This window comes from Aethalodelphis obliquidens, unplaced genomic scaffold, assembly GCF_003676395.1.
Source record: "Aethalodelphis obliquidens isolate GAN/ISIS:26980383/991018 unplaced genomic scaffold, ASM367639v1 scaffold57, whole genome shotgun sequence".
In the NCBI taxonomy this organism is placed as follows: domain Eukaryota; kingdom Metazoa; phylum Chordata; class Mammalia; order Artiodactyla; family Delphinidae; genus Aethalodelphis; species Aethalodelphis obliquidens.
In genome coordinates this window covers 7,694,941-7,714,215 of record NW_020838001.1, presented here as the reverse complement: position 1 = coordinate 7,714,215, position 19,275 = coordinate 7,694,941, and the positions used below count along the sequence as shown (strand labels likewise).

The following is a 19,275-nucleotide window of genomic DNA, read 5'->3' as shown; positions in this document are numbered from 1 at the left end:
GCACCGATGTTAGGCTATGGAAGGGATATTTGCCTTTGTAGGATTTTTCATGATCCTTAGATAAATGGCAAAGGTATCAGGACCAGAGAAACCCATCTCCATGTAACTTTGGTTTGAGCAAGCTCATCATACTAGTGCATAACTGTTAATTTGGGGATCTTTTTTTTGGGTGGCAGAGTAGATTCGAAAAACTGGTTAATTAATGGCCAAATTTTAGGCAGAAATATTTTCTCACTCCTTTGTTTCTCTGTTGCACTTGACCCAGTATGCCAAAGAGGTTTCATATTTCATTTAGGGTTTTAGATTTATAGATGATCAGGGATCTGTGCATTTTTAATGATATCGTGGCAAAGTTATATTCATAACATCAAAATCATAGGAATTGGGGCTTCCCTGGTAACGCAGTGGTTGAGAGTCCACCTGCCGATGCAGGGGACACGGGTTCGTGCCCCGGTCTGGGAAGATCCCACATGCTGCGGAGCGACTGGGCCCATGAGCCATGGCCGCTGAGCCTGCGCGTCCGGAGCCTGTGCTCCGCGGCGGGAGAGGCCACAGCAGTGAGAGGCCCGCGTACCGCAAAAAAAAAAATCATAGGAATTGAATAAATTCATCATGTACCATCAGTACATGAGTGTATGTACACACACATGCACACAAACACATACAACCATTCAGTAAGATTCATGAAGCATCCTTTTCCTTCCTCAAGGAAAAGAGAGTCTGGGGCTAACTTCCAGTAGTGAAATTTACGGTCAGTTAGACTGAATACACTTGCTAAGTATTGCCTAAGAGTACTCAGTATTTTAGCCCCATTTGAATCAGCTTCCCTGGTTTCCATGTCGGAAGTGCTTTCCAGCTGGTATTTTAGTCATCTTTATTCAATGGTCCTTGTGGATGGTAGGATTAATTATGCATAAAGTCAGCCTTTAATCATCCCCAAAACTGATTTAAGGAAAGAATGGCCAATTTAGTGATTTTGTGTGTAGGCATAAACCAAATTACTTGTGTGATGATTTTCCCCACATCTGCCAATGTATTTTTTTATGATATTCATTAGATGGCTAGAAATATTTATTTTTTAAGCAGCTTTGTAATTTTTGTGGATCATTATCTTTGGTATTTTAAGAATTTAGTTTTCATTTGGGATATATTTGATTTCATTTATTTTATCATGCATCAAATGTTTATTGAGTGAATATTCATTTTAAGAAGCTCAGGGAAAACCACCTTAAATAAGACAGATACAGTCGACCTCCTCAAGGAATTGACAGTCTATTTGTGGAATGGTATTGTTAACATGAGATTAATATATTCACTCTAGTTAAGGATGAATTAGTTTGAGTAACGGGTCAAATATTGAAGTGAAAAGACATCTGCAGGTATCTCCAGTTTCATTTTCATGAAACGAGGAAGGGGAAATTTGATTTTCCTCTTCCTCTAGGAATTTGATCCCGGTTGGGTGGAAATAAAATTTTGGGGGATTCCAAGCCAGGAAGAGATTAGGATGCCTCCCTGCTGCAAACCCCTGTTTCTGTGAAATTCAAAATGAAATTGGGAGTTTAGAAATGCCACAGATATATGTGAATGTTGAAGTTAAAATAGCTTTTTTCTAGAATGCAGATGCCTACATTTTGGATGAGTATCAGGAAGCTGATTTTTTCGGAGCAGTTGGGGGGCTGTGTTTATTTCTTTAGTGTTCTGAGCCTCTGTTGATGCCCTGGGTCTCAGAGAACATAAATGTTAGCCGTGTGTACTGTGTTATGGATAAGATGCAAATGGTGACTTCATAGCTTTTATGAGATTCTTAGAGAGATCAGGACTTTTGTGTCCCAAACCCTGTCACCTCCCACCCTCCACAATTTCCAAAAAGGTTAAGAACCACTGTCTCATTTTTTTAAATTAAATTTTTAGATTTTAGGTAATAGTAGGTTCACATGAGGTGTAAGTAATAATACAGAGAGATTTCTCATGCCCTTTACCCAGTTTCTCCCAATGGTAACATCCTTCAAATCCCTGGTATCACAATCAGGATACTGATATTGGTACCATCAAGATACAAAGCATTCCCTCATGACAGGGTCCTTCGTGTAGTTCTTTTATAGTTGCCCCTTCTGCTCCCCCTTCCCATAACTGTAAAGCCCTGACAACCACAAATCTGTTTTCCATTTTTATAGTTTTATCATTTCAAAAATATTATATAAATGGAACCATACAGTGTGTAATGTTTGGGGATTTTTTTTTTTAACTCAGCATAATTCTCTGGAATTGTCGTGGTTGTCTTCAGTATTGTGGGTATCAAAGTTTCATTCCTTTTTATTGCTAAGTTGTATTCTGGGATATGGATGTGCCATAGTTTGCGTAGCCATTCATCCACTGAAGGACATTTGGGGGTGGTTTCCAGTGATATAAACATTTGGGTCTGGGTTTCTGTGCAAACGTAAGTTTTCATACCTCTAGGGAAATGCCCAGGAGTACAATTGCTGTGTTGTATTGGTAGGTACATGTTCAGTTTTTCAGGAAACCGCCAGACTGTTTTTCACAGTGGTTGGACCATTTTACATTCACATCAGCAACGCGTGAGTGATCCAGTTTCTCCGCATCCTCGCCAGCATTTGATGTTGCCCCCCAGTTTTTGGTGCGTCAGTTTTGGTTTAGACGTTCTGATGTGTGTATATTGACATCTCCTTGTGATGATGAGATGATGATTGACATCTCCTTGTGATGCTGAACATTTTTTCGTGTTCTGATTTGCGATCTGTACATACATTTTGGTAAAATGCCTAGTCATGTCTTTTGCCCATTTTATTTCTTTTTTTTTTTTTTTTTTTGCGGTACGCGGGCCTCTCACTGTTGTGGCCTCTCCCGTTGCAGAGCACAGGCTCCGGACGCGCAGGCCTAGCGGCCATGATTCGCGGGCCCAGCCGTTCCGCGGCATGTGGAATCCTCCTGGACCGGGGCATGAACCCGCGTCCCCTGCATCGGCAGGCAGACTCCCAACCACTGCGCCACCAGGGAAGCCCAGCCCATTTTCTAATTGGGTTGGTTGCTTTTAACTGTTGAGTTTTGAGAGTTCTCTGTATGTTCTAGATATTAATCCTTTTCAGACATGTGGTTTGCAAACGTTTTCTCTAAGTATGTAGCTTATTATTTTAATCCTTTTAACAGGTCTGTCACAGGGCAGAAATTTTTAAGTTTGATGGAGTCCAATTTATCAGGGTTTTTTTTCCCTTTTGGTACTAATGCTTTGTCCAGCCCAAGATCCCAACTATTTTTTCTACTTTTTTCTTTCCTACTATAAATATTTTATAGTTTTACCTTTTACATTTATGTCCATGGTCCATTTTGAGTCAGTTTTTATATCCAGTGTGCATTTTAGGTGGAGGTTCATTTTCCGCCTATGGAGGTCCTGTCTTTTCTCCATTGAGCATACTTATGTGTATCTATTCCTAGGTCCTCTACTCTCTTCCGTTGTTTTGTGTGCCTCCATTGTACAGTGATATGTCTATATATGTCTACATGTGTAGCTGTACAGTGTCTTGAAATAGGGTAAACTGGTTCCTCCCACTTTATTTTTCTTTTTCAAAATTGTTTTAGGTATTTTAGGTCCTTTGGTTTCAATATGAATTTTCAAATAGTCTTGACTATAACTACTACAAGTCTAGCTGGGACCCTCCCTCCCTCCTTCCCTTCCTTCCTTCCTTCCTTCCTTCTTCCTCTGTTGAATTGGTGTATTTTTAGAATAGTCTTGACAATAACTACTACAAATCTTGCTGGGACACTTTCTCTCTCTTTCTTTCTTTCTTTCTTTCCTTCCTTCTTCCCTCCCTCCCTTCCTTCTTTCATTCATAATTGAATTGGTGCATTATTGTTTTCCTTGGTGGACATAGCGTACATTTGGGACTCACACTTCAGTTTGGATCTCAACTTGGCCACTTACTGACTTTGTGGCCTTGGGGAAATTGCTTACTCTTTCCGAAATTTAGCTTCCTCATGTACAAAAATGAGGATAATAATATGCTTCTCATAAAAGATATCAAACTCTTAATCCTGTGCTGACTCACAGTAGAAACTTCATGAAGGTCTGTAATGTTGATTTTTATTTTTTATTGTTAAGAGATTGAGGTGATATTTGTTGCTTGTTGTCTGTAAGAACCATAAACTGGTAGAAATTAATTCACTCGTATCTCAGCAGAAGAGGCACGGCTTTGGTAATGAACAACAGGTAGCATTGTACTTTCCTCTTGCCGTTACCTTTAGTGATTCATTTTTATAACATCGGGTTTATTTAGGAGCCACTGATGAAACACTGTATTAGAAAATATGTAGTTGAATATGTTCGACAAAAATGGCAGACCTTTGATTAAAGATTGACCGTCATATTTTTGCTTATTAGCTCTAGACGTCTTCCCCAAATGTGACGATCACGTCTTGAGAGACCATTTTAGGGCAGTAAACAACATTGAATCATAAAATGAGAAAAAGTGCTACTTCTTATTTAACTCAGCTTAAGGAGCTGTCGGCTAGGAGGCCTTTTAATAGAAAACCATACTTAGGTGCAGAGTCTTCAAAAGTATCATATTTTATTGTATTCGTTAACATTATATTGTATTACATTTTACATTTACCTTCAAGTGATACTACTTTTCCATTTAAGATAAAAATATATAGTTTCCTCTTTAAATAAATTTATTTAATTTAAAAAGCGAAGTTTTAAAATAGATAATTAACACATAGTGCAAGTGTTACAAAGAAGCAGCAAAAACTGTTGGGGTAGGTGGTGGAACTGAGATGCAGCACAAATCCAACTGGTGGGCTGTGTGTGACTGAAGTTTGGGAAACACAGGATGATTGTACTTATCTTTTTAAGTGGGCTTCGTGAAAAATTCTTTACTTGTAGCTGCCGTATGGCTTGATTCCATACAAATATGTTGAAAATTGGGTTCTAAGAAAAGATATCCCATGTACTCAATACCATCCTCTAAGGAACTTCTGTCTGATATGACTATGGGTGTGTGTGTCCCTTCCCACCCCCAACTCCCCCAAACCCACAAACTTGTCTCAATTTGTCTAAGTTTTTATTTTATCTTCCCTTAATTCATTTATACCATGAATACTTTAGTGGTTAATAGAAAGAGAAATTAGCCTATCTTATGAATGGACTACTAACTCAAATTCAATTAAAACACGAGCTTGGGTTCAAAGCTTTTACTTACTACAAGTTACACTATTCAGGAAAGTGCTGTAGTCTTAAAATGCATTTTATTATCTTAATACCACACATTACCTTAATAAAAGAAAATTATTTCTAAAAAACTTTGAGAAGTCATACCTCTTTGAATCCCCTAGTGAAAGAGTCCATTGACTTTTCATATGAACAATTTCTTCAGATTTCCAGCTTTCCATTTACCAATAGCAGGTATTTTAGCTCATTTGCCAAAGAACCACGTTTTGAGCCTGGGTTGTATTTCACCAACAGTGACCCCAAATCTAGATGTTATGAAACTAGTCTGGTCTTCAACATCCATTAATTCAGATGGAAAATGTTGTGTGAAGTGTGGTTGGAAAGGAACATTCCCGGGGACTCGGCCCCAGGAGAGGTCTTCATCCATCTGAATCCATCGTCTCCAATGATGGATGATTTTTCTCTGATTTTCTTCCAGCTGGCCCTCTCTTGGTATCCAGATTTTAGCCTTATATTTCCTACCTGAGACCAACCTATATGGATCATCACATCCAAAGTTTTCCCCTCGCATCCCTCTAGAACATTGTTCTTATTTTTGTGCCAGATACATTTTTTTTTAATTTATTTCTTTGTAGGGTATGTCTTCTCCCACTAGGCTGTAAGTTCTGCGAGACCAAAGACCTTGGCTATCTTATTCACTGCTGTATCCCCAGCTCTTAGCCTATGGTAAATGCTCAATATTTGCTGATTGAATGAATAAATGATTTTACTGCAGGTCAGAATAATGGAATGAGACATTCAAGAAGACAAGGAGAAAACTGTGCCTGTGTCCCACCTGATTTTGTGGTGTTTTCTGTTTTTGAGTGGTAGGATGTTCTAAGATGCCTCATAATTGCTACTGGTATGTAATCTGCAAATTCAGTACCAGGGAATTCAGCAATTAACGCTCGAGGTTTGAGTTGGCCCCCTTAAAATTAAATTTTATTTGATGTTTTTTGGAATAGGTAATATGTATACTTGGTACAAAATTCAAAGGTACAAAATTTCTACATTGAACAGTAAGATTCTTTTCATCCTTGTCCCTAGGAATCGTCTAGTTTCCTTCCACAGAAGCAACCACTGTGAATAGTTTATTCCAGAAGAGTTTATGTATAAAAACTTTTTTGTGTGTGTGCATGAATGTATGTGTGTACATGATATATATAATTACATACTCATCTGAGCTGTGCTTTTCTTATTTAGCAACATATCATTTTTTTCAATCATCAGATAGAATTCCAGTGTACGGGTATATTTGCTGTATTTGCTTGCTTATTTATCCATTCTTCCTTTTTTCCTTTCTTCCTTTTACTTACTATTAAATATGTGCAGGAAGTAGGAGTTTTTATGTCCATTTTACAGATCAAAAGACTGAGTTAACTGTGATGTTAAATTTTTGTGCAAGTCACACGTGGCAGCGCCTAAGTTTGAGTTCAGGCTGCTTCTCTCTTGTGGAGCATCTGAGTAATTCCTTTTTCCCTGTTACAGACAGTGCTGCAAACCCCCCCTCATCTCATCCCATGAAAAGCATATTGGTGAATAGATTCCTAGAAGTGGACTTATTGTCCAAAGCATATTCACATGTAAAATTTTATCAAAGTTGCCTTGGAGGATGTTCCCAGAAATCTGTGAACCCACCCCTTTCCTCCCATTTTGCAAAAGTGTGCTTTGAGAGCTGTTTCAAGATTCTGCTAATCCAGTAGGTGAAAAGTGAATCTGTTTTGTACATAAATTTTCTCAAGCATGATGCTGAGTTCTTGGCAATTTTATAATTAGAATCTTTCCAGTTTTGCAGTCTTTTTTCTTTTAGGAATGACATTTACACAATTTAAAAAGTAGTTGTTAAGTAAGGATTTAGAAACACATAAACGATGATTTATTTTCTTAGAACAGCACCTTCCTGGGAAATGCTGTGTCAAATCTTTGACCTAGAAGATATGATAAATCATATGTTAACTGTGGCTGTGTTTGTTATTTTTATTCTGAAGTTAAAATGATAAAACTGAAAATTTGCTCAACATATATTGGGTAAAGAAATATGTTTATTGAATCAAACAAATGCATAGTAACTAATGTTGCCCAATCAATATATTTATTAATCCACTCAATCTTGTAAGATGCTTCAAGTGGGTCCAGCTGGGAGGAGGGATGATAGACTAGCATCTCTGCCCATAGTAAATGCTCAATAAACATTTAAGTAAAGGAATAAAACCCTGAAATAACATTTTGCATGTTCAGTTATGAAACAGACAGTAGCCCTAGCATCTCACGAGTACGTATATCCACAAATCCTAAGAGTTTTGAGGAATTCTATCGGGTGATGTTTGTTGGTAGCCCTTTTGCAGTATCCAAACTGCAGTCCTCGGCACAGGACAAACATGTGGAGACGAGGAACCTGGCTGGAATAAGAACGGCCTGATTTTTTTCCCCTGTCCTGCTGCTGGCCCTCTGCTGCGACCAAAGCGTGTCACTGAACTTCTCACGCCTCAGCTTCCACTGTGGCAAGATGGAGATACAAATGTCTGAGCTCCCTCTCTTCCCACCTCTCTGCCTCTGAGCCAGAAGCATGATTGTGGATGTGAAGAGCATGCCCAAGCACACACAATATCCCATTTAGTCCCAGATTGGTCTCTGCAGTGCCCTGCTCTAGGCCACCTGAGTGGAAAATAGCAGAGAAGACTTTGGGTGCCACTGTGCTGCTATGACTTGTGTCGGACCACAAAACAAGAACAGATGACTTGAAAAACAATTATTTTTTATGATTTACTTTGGATTTCAAAAGGCAGTGTTGAATTTCTGACAAGAAAGGAAGGAAGGAAGGAAGAAGGAGGAAGGAAGGAAAGAAGGAAGGAAAGAAGGAGAAACAGGCCCACACTACCTACAATGAAAGATGGCTTTTGCATATATGAAGTCTTTTTAATTTACTAGTGTTTTGCATTACGTGTACATGGTGAAGGAAACAAGGTAAGAAAAGATAGCATGAAGAGGGAAGTTCCCTCCTACGCCAGACTTGTCTCCATTTCCAGGCAATTCTAGTCAGATTCTTGTATATTTGTATGGCGATATGTATATGCCTCTATATATGTATAGGCATATATAAAAATGCATGTGTTTTTGTGTGTGTATAATTTGCTTTGCACATCATATTATTAAGTACTGTTATATACTCTGTCCCTGTTCTTTTTTCTTTTGGCGGTACGCGGGCCTCTCACTGTTGTGGCCTCTCCCGTTGCGGAGCACAGGCTCCGGACGCACAGGCTCAGCTGCCATGGCTCACGGGCGCAGCCGCTCTGCGGCATGTGGGATCTTCCCGGACCGGGGCACGAACCCGCGTCCCCTGCATCGGCAGGCGGACTCTCAACCACTGCGCCACCAGGGAAGCCCTGTTCCTGTTCTTTTTAACTTAGCACTTTAACGTAGCACTTTTCAGACAATTTTATAGATACCCAGTATTCACTTATTTGGCTGTCCCATGATTTCTTTAATTCGCTCACACTAATATTGGACATTTTAATATAGTTTCAAATTTTTGCTAATTAAACAATGAAGCAGTAAACATCCTTGTGCATGCACGTATGCATACATGATACTATATTTTTCTAAGATAAGTTCTAAAAAGGAAGTTGCTCTTACAAATTTGTGTATATTTAGAATTTTGATAAATAGATCTAGTTTTCCTTCAAAGAGGTTGTACCAGGTATACTTCCACCGAGTGTCCAGAAATATTTGTTTCTGCCAGTCCTCACTTGGGGTGTGTTTCAACTCTGTGAGCCTGTGTGTGTGTGTGTGTGTGTGTGTATGTGTGTGTGTGTGTGTTTAACTTTGGAAGGATATTCTCCTGCTCAGTCCTCCACTCCCCAAATTTATTCTGCTTACAGCAAACTGATTACCTAGTAATCTAATCTAATTCTATCCTACCTCTACTTTAAAACTCTCTAATGCCTTCTCCTTACACATAAATATTCTGCAAGGTACTTAAGACACTCTGCGTGATCTAGACCCTGCCATATCTCATCCCACCCAAGTCAGTTCTCAAATCATTGCACCCCCAAGTCAGTACTCAAGCCAAACTTACCTACTTTAGTTCCTCCGGTGGCCAAGCTCTCTTTCCTCTATTACTGCCCTTACACATGTATTTTCACTGATCAGAAAATTCTTCCTCTTACTTTCTCTACTTCTTTCTCATCCTGAAATCTCAGCTGGGATGTTATTGATCCAGAGATGCTTTTCCCAGCACCATCCCACATCTAAATGCCGGGAAAAGCCAGTCGCCACATGTGGATCTTTAAATTTAAATTAATTAAAATCAAATAAAATTTTAAAAATTCAGTTCCTTAATGACACTAGCCACTTTCAAGTGCTCAATAGCGACATTTTGTTAGTGGCTACCATGTCGGGCAGCACAGATATAGAATGTTTCCATCATTTTTGAGAATTCTGTTGGACAGTGCTGCCTTAATTTCTTCGTAACGCTCATGGCTGTTTTAAAGTATGTGATTGAACACGTTGTTTTGATGGTTTTACCCTCATTCGTCTGTGAGCCCCACAAGGGTACAGCTTATTCTTGTCTTGCTTCTTGCTTTTTTCTTATAGTAGGGGTTCAATAAGTATTTGTTGAATGAATGACTGAGTGAATTAAAGAATTCCTCCAAGCTCTTAACTTTATTGTTGTGCCTTATTGATCAGCAGGCCTTCTGGGAAGGGGCTGGATGTTCCATGCTTTTATCCAAGTCTCCTTCAACGTTCCAGTTAGATCCCTTAGCAGGACCCTAGTTCTTTCACCACCAGCATCATGGAGATTGTTTCTCATTGGGCTTGCCGTTTCAGCATCCATTGCCTAACTGTGGAAAGGTTGACTGGGATTGGGCTAGACCAGTGTAGTGGCATTGTAGTGTGCTCCCAGATCTCCACCCGTCTCTTCCAGGACTGAAGGCTTCCGTCCCCGCACTGGGAGTGCTATGAGTGTTGTAGACAGACAGCTTGCAGCCAATGCTGAAGAGAGCTACCTGACCAAAGCCAAGCCCCTTTCCTGGGGCACAGCCTACACTCATTGACTGCCCCAGTTTGGGACAACTCTGCAGGCATCCAGGTTCCTGGGTGGAGATGGATGCATTGCGGAGAGTGCATCACAGCTGACCTGCATCCTTTTTTTTTTTTTTTTTTTTGCTGTACGCAGGCCTCTCACTGTTGTGGCCTCTCCCGTTGCGGAGCACAGGCTCCGGACGCGCAGGCTCAGCAGCCATGGCTCACGGGCCCAGCCGTTCCGCGGCATGTGGGATCTTCCCGGACCGGGGCATGAGCCCGCGTCCCCTGCATCGGCAGGCGGACTCTCAACCACTGCACCACCAGGGAAGCCCTGACCTGCATCCTTGACGACCTCCTAGGTGTTGCTTCCAGAGCCCTCCCCACGAAACATTCTGAACGCAAATTTCCTTCTTAGAATCTGCTTTCTGCTAAACCCAACTTGCAGCAACGTGATTTGTAATTGCAAACCTGCAGCCTTAGCTCAGCCTTCCAAAGAGGGAGCCAAGACCTTTTGCCAGAATGTGTTTTGCTTGATTTGCTGGCCCATGGTTTCTCCCTGTATTTTACCCGGTGTTCTCAAGACCAAAATGGTGGGCTTCCCTGGTGGCGCAGTGGTTGAGAATCTGCCTGCCAATGCAGGGGACTCGGATTCGAGCCCTGGTCTGGAAGCATCCCCCATGCCGCGGAGCAACTAGGCCCGTGAGCCACAGCTACTGAGCCTGCGCGTCTGGAGCCTGTGCTCTACAACAAGAGAGGCCGCGATAGTGAGAGGCCTGCGCACCGCGATGAAGAGTGGCCCCCGCTTGCCGCAAATAGAGAAAGCCTTCACACAGAAATGACCCAGCATAGCCAACAAGTAAATAAATACAAAAAAACCCCCAAAATGGTCCTTTAATTTACTTTTCAAAAAATGAAAGTTCGATGGCTCATTTCATTTCTTTTTTTTTAAAAAATTAATTAATTTTTGGCTGCATTGAGTCTTTGTTGCTGCGCGTGGGCTTTCTCTAGTTGCAGCGAACGGGGGCTACTCTTTGTTGTGGTGCACAGGCTTCTCACTGCGGTGGCTTCTCTTGTCGTGGAGCACGGGCTCTAGGCACGTGGGCTTCAGTAGTTGCAGCACTCGGGCTCAGTAGTTGTGGCTTGAGCTCAGGCTCAGTAGTTGTGGCTCACGGGCTTAGTGGTTCCGCAGCATGTGGGATCTTCCCGGACCAGGGCTTGAACCCGTGTGCCCTGCGTTGGCAGGCGGATTCTTAACCACTGCGCCACCAGGGAAGTCCCATTTCATTTCTTATGTTGTTAAAATGCACCGTCTAATGAATGAATTAGGAAAATACCTCCACTGGTTCACTACATTGAATTTGGACTTGGTAAATTATTAATATCAACCATGGTTTTCTCTGGGAGGAAGAAGCTCCAGATAAGCAGTAGATAAGATTTATATGCAAATCACTTTAGCTTTTTTTTGCTTGAAAGGCCTGACGGCAGTTCTTTTTCCTGAGTACTTGTTTACACCATCGTAAAAGGAGAATTCTGATTATAGCTTCTTGTAGCCAGAGGGAAGGAATATGCTTTTGTCTGCAGATTTAAGTCTACTTTAATCCTGAAAGGGGCATAGCCCACTCATGGAGAGGAGACAATCTGATTTTTCTTTAAAACTGTCAATTTCATTGGGCAACTGTGAATTTCTGGAGAACATTTGTAACATAAATGGAGCTCCAGAAGACATGCTGACGGGCAGATGTTTCAAGATTGATTAAAGATTTAGAAAGAAGTATATTTCCCCAGGCTGCTGGACTACCTTTTAATGACAGGTTTTACACATGGGATTAAAAAAGTTCTTTATCATACAGAAATAAATTTCGTTAAGTTAAATCCGTTTGAGAGAGATGAATACAGGATAAAGTGTGTGTGAAGCAGATTGGACATTTTACTGGTATTTAACTTCGAAGCTTATTTTTCAGAGATAGATGAAGTTGGATCTTTCAAAGACGAAGAAGTCATTTTGTTAGACTAATTTCTCTGATATTGAAGAAGGGGTCAGCTCCCCGTCAGTTAAGGTCATGCATTCCAGGGATTTGTAATCGTGATTTTTAGATGGGTATTTAGGCATATGGAGTTAGAAATGAGCAGATTTTCATTTTATCCTGTAAAGGTTCACATGGAGAAAGGCATTGGCATGTTAGTTGGAGAAACGACCAACAAGGAGAATATAAGGGTTATTCAAAGAATATTTCTCACTATTCTGTGATCTAGGCATGCAAGTGAAGATTATATTAAATTTAAGGGGTAACATATAAAAAGAATACTATCAATTCAAGTTTTGAAACCAGAGGGGAGAGAAAAGGCCAGAATGATAAGACATTCATGGTGCGAAGAGATTTGATATGAACTCGTTTGATCCCTGTATTTTGCGGATGGGGAAACTGAAGCCAGGAGCAATTTCATGACTTCTCCGAGGCTCTGGCCCCTCAGAAACCCTATTTTTAAGCTACAGCGTGGAATCTACAATGTGGAATTATCCTGATATATCGTGAAGTGTGCAAAAAAGCAAGTGGCAGAAACAAAGAGGGATTTGGGCACAGAGGTGTGCACATGAGGATTTCTGCATGGGAGTAGATGAAGGACGGAATAGTTCTGGTCATAACTCTTGGAAAGTAACTGTGCTTTCCTCTAAGAAGTAGAACACTGGAGGTAAAGTGAGGTGGGTGGTCATGTGCTTCTTAAATTTTATGCTTTTAAATTTATTTTTCTATCCATTTGTTTGTTTATACACATTCATACCTTTTGTAGTGCAATAAAAATAGTATCACGACCCTAATTGGGCAGAGATGGAGGATAACAGTTGGAAGATAAGACTTTTTTATTAGTGAACTCATTTTACTTAAAATATATTGAAATTCATTCTCCGCATGACAAGGGCATATCCTCATGTATTGTCTTGTCCTGAAAGACATGGTCCAGTAACATCACTGACCTTTTCTCTCCTGTATCTCTTGGAACTCGGAAGAGCGACAGATTACGTTCATTCCTATGTAAAGTCATCACATATGACTTTCACTGTATATTTTCTTTTGTAGGAGAGAAAGCTCGGCTACGTGGCTTTCTGCACCTTAACGTAATCATTATGGCTTTGACCAAAACACTGTGAGACATCCTCACAGTTCTAATGAAATATATTTTCCTTTAGTGATCACTATTGACGTTTTCATTAGGAGCATTGAGAGCTCAGGCTTTCAGCAGCATCTCACGGTCATAAATTGGAGGATTAAGTGGTCTTTTTACATATCATAAAGTTTATCAAGGGAACAACAGCTCTAGTTTGTCAAGAGACAAAGATGGTGTTTGGATTCTATACTTAAATACGTAAGCATGGCAGCTTCGTCAATGAGAGACTGTGGTCGGACTGGACAAAGGGGAGAAGAAAGTTGGGTCAGATTTTCAGAACAAATCACACTGGTTTGGAATTTCAGTATATCTTGATAATTTGTTCACTTCCAATTCTCTGTGCCATTTTACAAGTGTTGATGTTCACTCTTATGTAGCAAAATTACATCCAATATTTCAGACCCAAGGTCTTGGTGAACCGTTTAATTTGTATAACCCAAGTCCTTTGTTTAGGACAATAATAGAATGCAGGGAAGGAGAGAGGGAATCTTGTCGCTTTGAGCTGGGTTTATAAAGGTTTGTTTCCAAAAGCTATTGAATAGTATTTTTGTAGGTTTTGGCCCTACAGCCAAATAAAGATTTTTCTGTGGAAGCATAATGCCATCTAATTACCATGTCAGTGTGGTTGGTTGTAATTTGGACATAGAAATATTGATAGAAATTATTGTGAGCTCTATGAATCAATATACTCAATTTGCACCTCACAGTAGTAGGACACTTAATAATAGTTGGTGCCACTAGGCAAAACATTATATACGTGTACAGGGGAATTAGTTACTACTCATGACGCCATTTTATAGATGAACAGAGTAAGGGTCAGAACACTGACGTAGCTTGTTCAAGGTCATATGGCCGACCAAGATGAACCTGGAATTGAGCTTGGCATTTCCTTAGCTCTTAATTTAACTCTTGGAATAACATTTAATCATTGGTATTACTCTCTTTGGCAGGAGAGTGAAGATTCTTAAGTGCCATGCTAGATTTTCTGCATTCATCATCTTTCTGGGTCTCTCTAAGGCACATGTTGTTATAGCTTCATTTAAAGTTTCAGGAAACTCAAGATCAAAGAAGTCAGAAGTTGTCCAGAATCACAGAAATGATCAATGACCAAAAGCAGAATCTGAACTCCTAGCTGTGGTCCCACCGTCCATGCTAGTCCTGTTACTTATACCAACACGGATGCAGTGAACCCAGAATGTTGGTACATTTCATCAGGATGTTGTATGGATGAGAAAGTGTGTTGAATCATGCATCACCTGCAGAGACTGCTTCTGGGATGTTCTGCTCCTGCTACAGTTACTATAGTACCGTTGAGTCAATATTAGTGGAATGATTGTTAAGTGGGAGAAGTGGCCACTTCCATTGTCTCTGGCCAGTTTGAAAGGACCTCTCTAGCATTGGTAAAATTAAGGCACAGAGAGATGAGATAATTTACCAAGGTCACACAGACAAGACACCCACATCTGTTTCTATGATTAACCACACTACTTGACTAAATAGATAGCATAATGGTCAAATCTGGGTTTGAATTCAGTCTCAAACCTTTAAGATGTACTGTCATTGTCGTCATTTTACAGGTGAAGGATTTAGGCTTACAGGGAATGCATAACCTACTCAAGGTTGCCCTACTAGTACCAGGAAAAGCAAGAGGTTCAGACCTATGCCTTTCTCTGCGTAATCTTTTTTTTTTTTTTTTTTTTTTGCAATACGCGGGCCTCTCACTGCTGTGGCCTTTCCCGTTGCGGAGCACAGGCTCCGGACGCGCAGGCCCGGCAGCCACGGCACACGGGCCCAACCGCTCCGCGGCACGTGGGATCTTCCCGGACCGGGGCACGAACCCGCGTCCTGTGCATCGGCAGGCGGACTCTCAACCACTGCGCCACCAGGGAAGCCCTCTCTGCGTAATCTTTATAATACTAATGCAGGTCTCTAGATCCAGTCCTCGTAATTTTAATATTAGTAACAGGACTAGCTAAATACTTTGAGTTACTACTGTAAGACTGCTTCTTTTAGATATTTTCTTGAACTACTTTTTACGTGATGCTCTGAAAATAAGAAACATGGAAGTTGCTAGTAAGGAAAAGACTAAGAAATGGATTTGAAGGAAACCAAAGTGAATGTCATGCAACTGACTTGAAAACCAATGGCAGGAGATTGCAGCTAGGTGTCTGAGCACTCTTTATGAGTTTATTCATTCCTTTAGAAAAGTAGACTAATAGTCTAAAGCTAGGTTCCATATATAGAATCTTTAGAAGAATTTTAATAACCAAGATCATCTCATTCAATATAGTAAACTCAATTTGAACACTGGACACAAAAAGAATAGGAAAGAGCACATTGACGTCAATGAATGTTTTTCCTCTTTTTATTGTTAATAGTTTTGCAAGGTTTTCCAATATTTTTCCCAGTAATAAAATTATATAGCCCTTTCGGCCAGAACCGCCATCTTCCAGTAATTCGCCAAAATGACCAACACAAAAGGAGAGAGGAGGGGCACCCGCTATATGTTCTCTAGGCCTTTTAGAAAACATGGAGTTATTCCTTTGGCCACATACATGCGAATCTACAAGAAAGGTGATATTGTCGATATCAAGGGAATGGGCACTGCTCAAAAAGGAATGCTCCAGAAGTGTTACCATGGCAAAACTGGAAGAGTCTACAGTATTACCCATCGTGCTGTTGGCATCGTTGCAAACAAACAAGGGCAAGATTCTTGCCAAGAGAATTAATGAGCGTATCAAGCATATTAAGCACTCTAAGAGCCGAGATTGCTTCCTGAAACGGGTGAAGGAGAATGATCAGGAAAAGAAGGAAGCCAAAGAGAAAGGTACTTGGGTTCAGCTGAAGCGCCAGCCTGCTCCACCCAGAGAAGCACACGTCGTGAGAACCAGTGGAAAGGAGCCTGAACTATTGGAGCCCATTTCCTATGAATTCATGGCATGGTGGGTGTAAAGAAAAGACCTGGACGATACAAATGTCCCTCTTGAGTAGAAGTGTTGTGTCCCCTCCCCCAAAGAACTATTTAAAGCACATTTTAATTGTGTCCGAATTCAGTGGGTCGTGTCTTTACTTTTCAAATTTAGTGGTTTTTCTTCCTGAAGGATGTGAGATAGTTTGTTGTGCAATATACTCCATTGGTTGCTAGATATTATTTATTAAAAAATTACATAAACCTAATACCTCAATACAAAGCTGTTATTTTAGTATATCTCATTCCATTTTCCCCCCATGCTTCTAAAATTTCACATGGTTGCCATTATTATATATTTACGGTGTCATGTCCTGTGTATGTTTTAAAATGTATTGCGTTATACACATTTTCTCAAATAATTACATAATCCTTCAAACCATAATTTTAAAGTCTGTGATACTCTGTTGAGTAGGTACATGATTACTTGATAGTTAAACAGTTTCAAATTCAAATAATGCCCAGGCCTATAACTTTGCCCATGTAAAGGACTGTTCCCTAATAATCAATGTGATTATGAGGCTAGAGAGTTTGAATATTTTTATGACCCTTGATATGCATCGCGAATTAACATGCCCAAAATCCACAGCAATTTACATTGCTGTCAGCAATGTGTGAAGGGACAAAGTCCAGTTTTTAAGATGAGAAATCTAGCAGCCTGCCACAGACGATGCCGACATTCTGTTTGTTTTGCAGTCTTCCCTTCCCTGGTCACGGAACTTGGCTTGGGGTCCCGAACTGAGTAATAAAATAAAGTCATACCTACAGTCCTCAGTGTAAGTTTCCACCCTTAGCATGAAGATATATACAGTATTTTGACTAATGACTTCCATCATTTAGACACTCTGGAAATGCTTTAGCTCAGTTAGGAATTTCATTATAACCAGAGAAAAATTGAGTACGCTATTTGCAATGGTGAGCTATGCTGTCTCAAGCCCATTAAGAAACTACTGCCAGATGGGTTCAATGACCATTTTGATTTTATTTGTTCCAAAACTGGAAAGAGGACGCATGATATCCGTTTCTGAATTCTGAGCAAATTTTAATTCCTCAGCTAATACTCTGAATGCAATTTACTTGTTATACCTGCTGACAGCAGAGGGCATTGGATTTGGTTTTGTGGCTTATGCCCTTTATTAATTACACTCCATCGATAAAGCGATTTACATCTCCCATGAAGCTGGGAAAGTTAATAAAGAAAGAGTGTGTTCTTTCTAGTGAGCTCTGTCGTGAGTGAATGTGCACCTCTGGTAATTCGTGGTATGTGCGTGGCTCTATCAGAAACCACATCAGCAGTTGAGACCTATTACATCAGTGACCTAATCATTCTTCTAGTTTAAAGTATTTAATGCACATACATTCATTTGCGGCTCCATGCATTCCACACATGCATTCACTTATTTAACACCTTTTTATTTAGTGCCTACTATGTGTAAGGCTCAGTTCTCAGTACTAACAGATAAATGGTGGATCAAAGGAAACTGGAAAATATATTAATGATAAATGTACTCATTTGACCCATAATTAATATTACTATAATAAATTTATATATATTAAAAATATAGTAATATTTTTAATGTTAAATTATGTGCTATTTAAAAAGTTTATAGGTATTCACAAGGCTCAAAATTCCAGAATTAAAACTAAAAAAAGTACACGTCAAAAATTCTCTCGTCCCTTTCCCCAAATTTATCCAAATAGGCAATTAATGTTATAGTTTCTTACGGTTTTTATTTTTTCAGCTGTATTTCAGGCATATATCAACATATACATATATGCATATGTAGATAAGCTTATATATATGTTATCTTGTATACTCCTTTCCCCCCACATATATGGTGTACATACTATATGTATTATTCTGCACCTACCTTGTGTTACTTAATAAATTTGGAAATCTCTCCTCATCATTACTTAAAGATCAGTCTCATTTCTTTTTTTTTTCTGGTGCATAGTATTCCATTGTGTTAAATATTCTATTAATTTGGAATTCTTAAGTTTATTATCTCCTTTTTTATTATTATAAATAGTACTGCAAATAAAATTTTTGTACATAAGGTTTATTCCTTTAGATCTTTTTTCTTGATAAGTGAAATTGCGCATTAAAAGTGGGACAATTTGGGGCTTCCCTGGTGGTGCAGTGGTTGAGAGTATGCCTGCCGATGCAGGGGACACGGATTCGTGCCCCGGTCCGGGAAGATCCCACATGCCACGGAGTGGCTAGGCCCGTGAGCCATGGCCGCTGAGCCTGCACGTCCAGAGCCTGTGCTCCGCAACGGGAGAGGCCACGGCAGTGAGAGGCCCGCGTACCGCAAAAAAAAAAAAAAAAAAAAAAAAAAAAAAAGTGGGACAATTTTTCTGGCTATTGAAAAATGTTTTTCAAATTATAACCTGGAAGTATTGATCCACAGTATGTATGGAATACTATATTTTGTGTAAAAGAGGGGGAGATAAGGCTGTATATTTACATTTGTGTGTATATGCTAGCATTTGCATAAGAAACTAATGAATGTAGTTGCAAATAGGTGACAGGGACTGGTTCAGGGGATATAAAACAGATAGGGAGGCTAAGCAATATATACAACTGAAATCATTTTGAATTTTGAACCATGTGAATATATCGCTTTTTAAAATAGTTAAAAATAATAAAATTTCAATTTTAACTATAAAGTTAAAAAGTGAAGTGTAATTCTCTGTTATATTGCCATTTTCAATCTATGAATATGAATGGCTTTTTTTTTTTTTTAATACTGGGGTATCCAAAAACAGTACCATTAAGTGAAATTTATCACAAAGTACACTTGGTCGTGGAACTTGTTCATTGATAGGATCTAATTCAGAGGTTTGCTGCTTTTATCCCTAACTCTTTTTTAAAAAATATTTTATTAGATTATAG

The 19,275-nt window shown here is 39.7% G+C and overlaps 1 protein-coding gene and 1 pseudogene across 1 annotated transcript in view; both read left to right on the top strand.

The window, feature by feature from the left end:
• The window catches only part of DOK5 (docking protein 5), a 141,559-nt gene that overhangs the window by 5,462 nt on the left and 116,822 nt on the right, over nt 1-19,275 (top strand). The window lies entirely within an intron of this gene.
• On the top strand, nt 15,809-16,579 carry LOC113609564 (60S ribosomal protein L21 pseudogene; annotated as a pseudogene).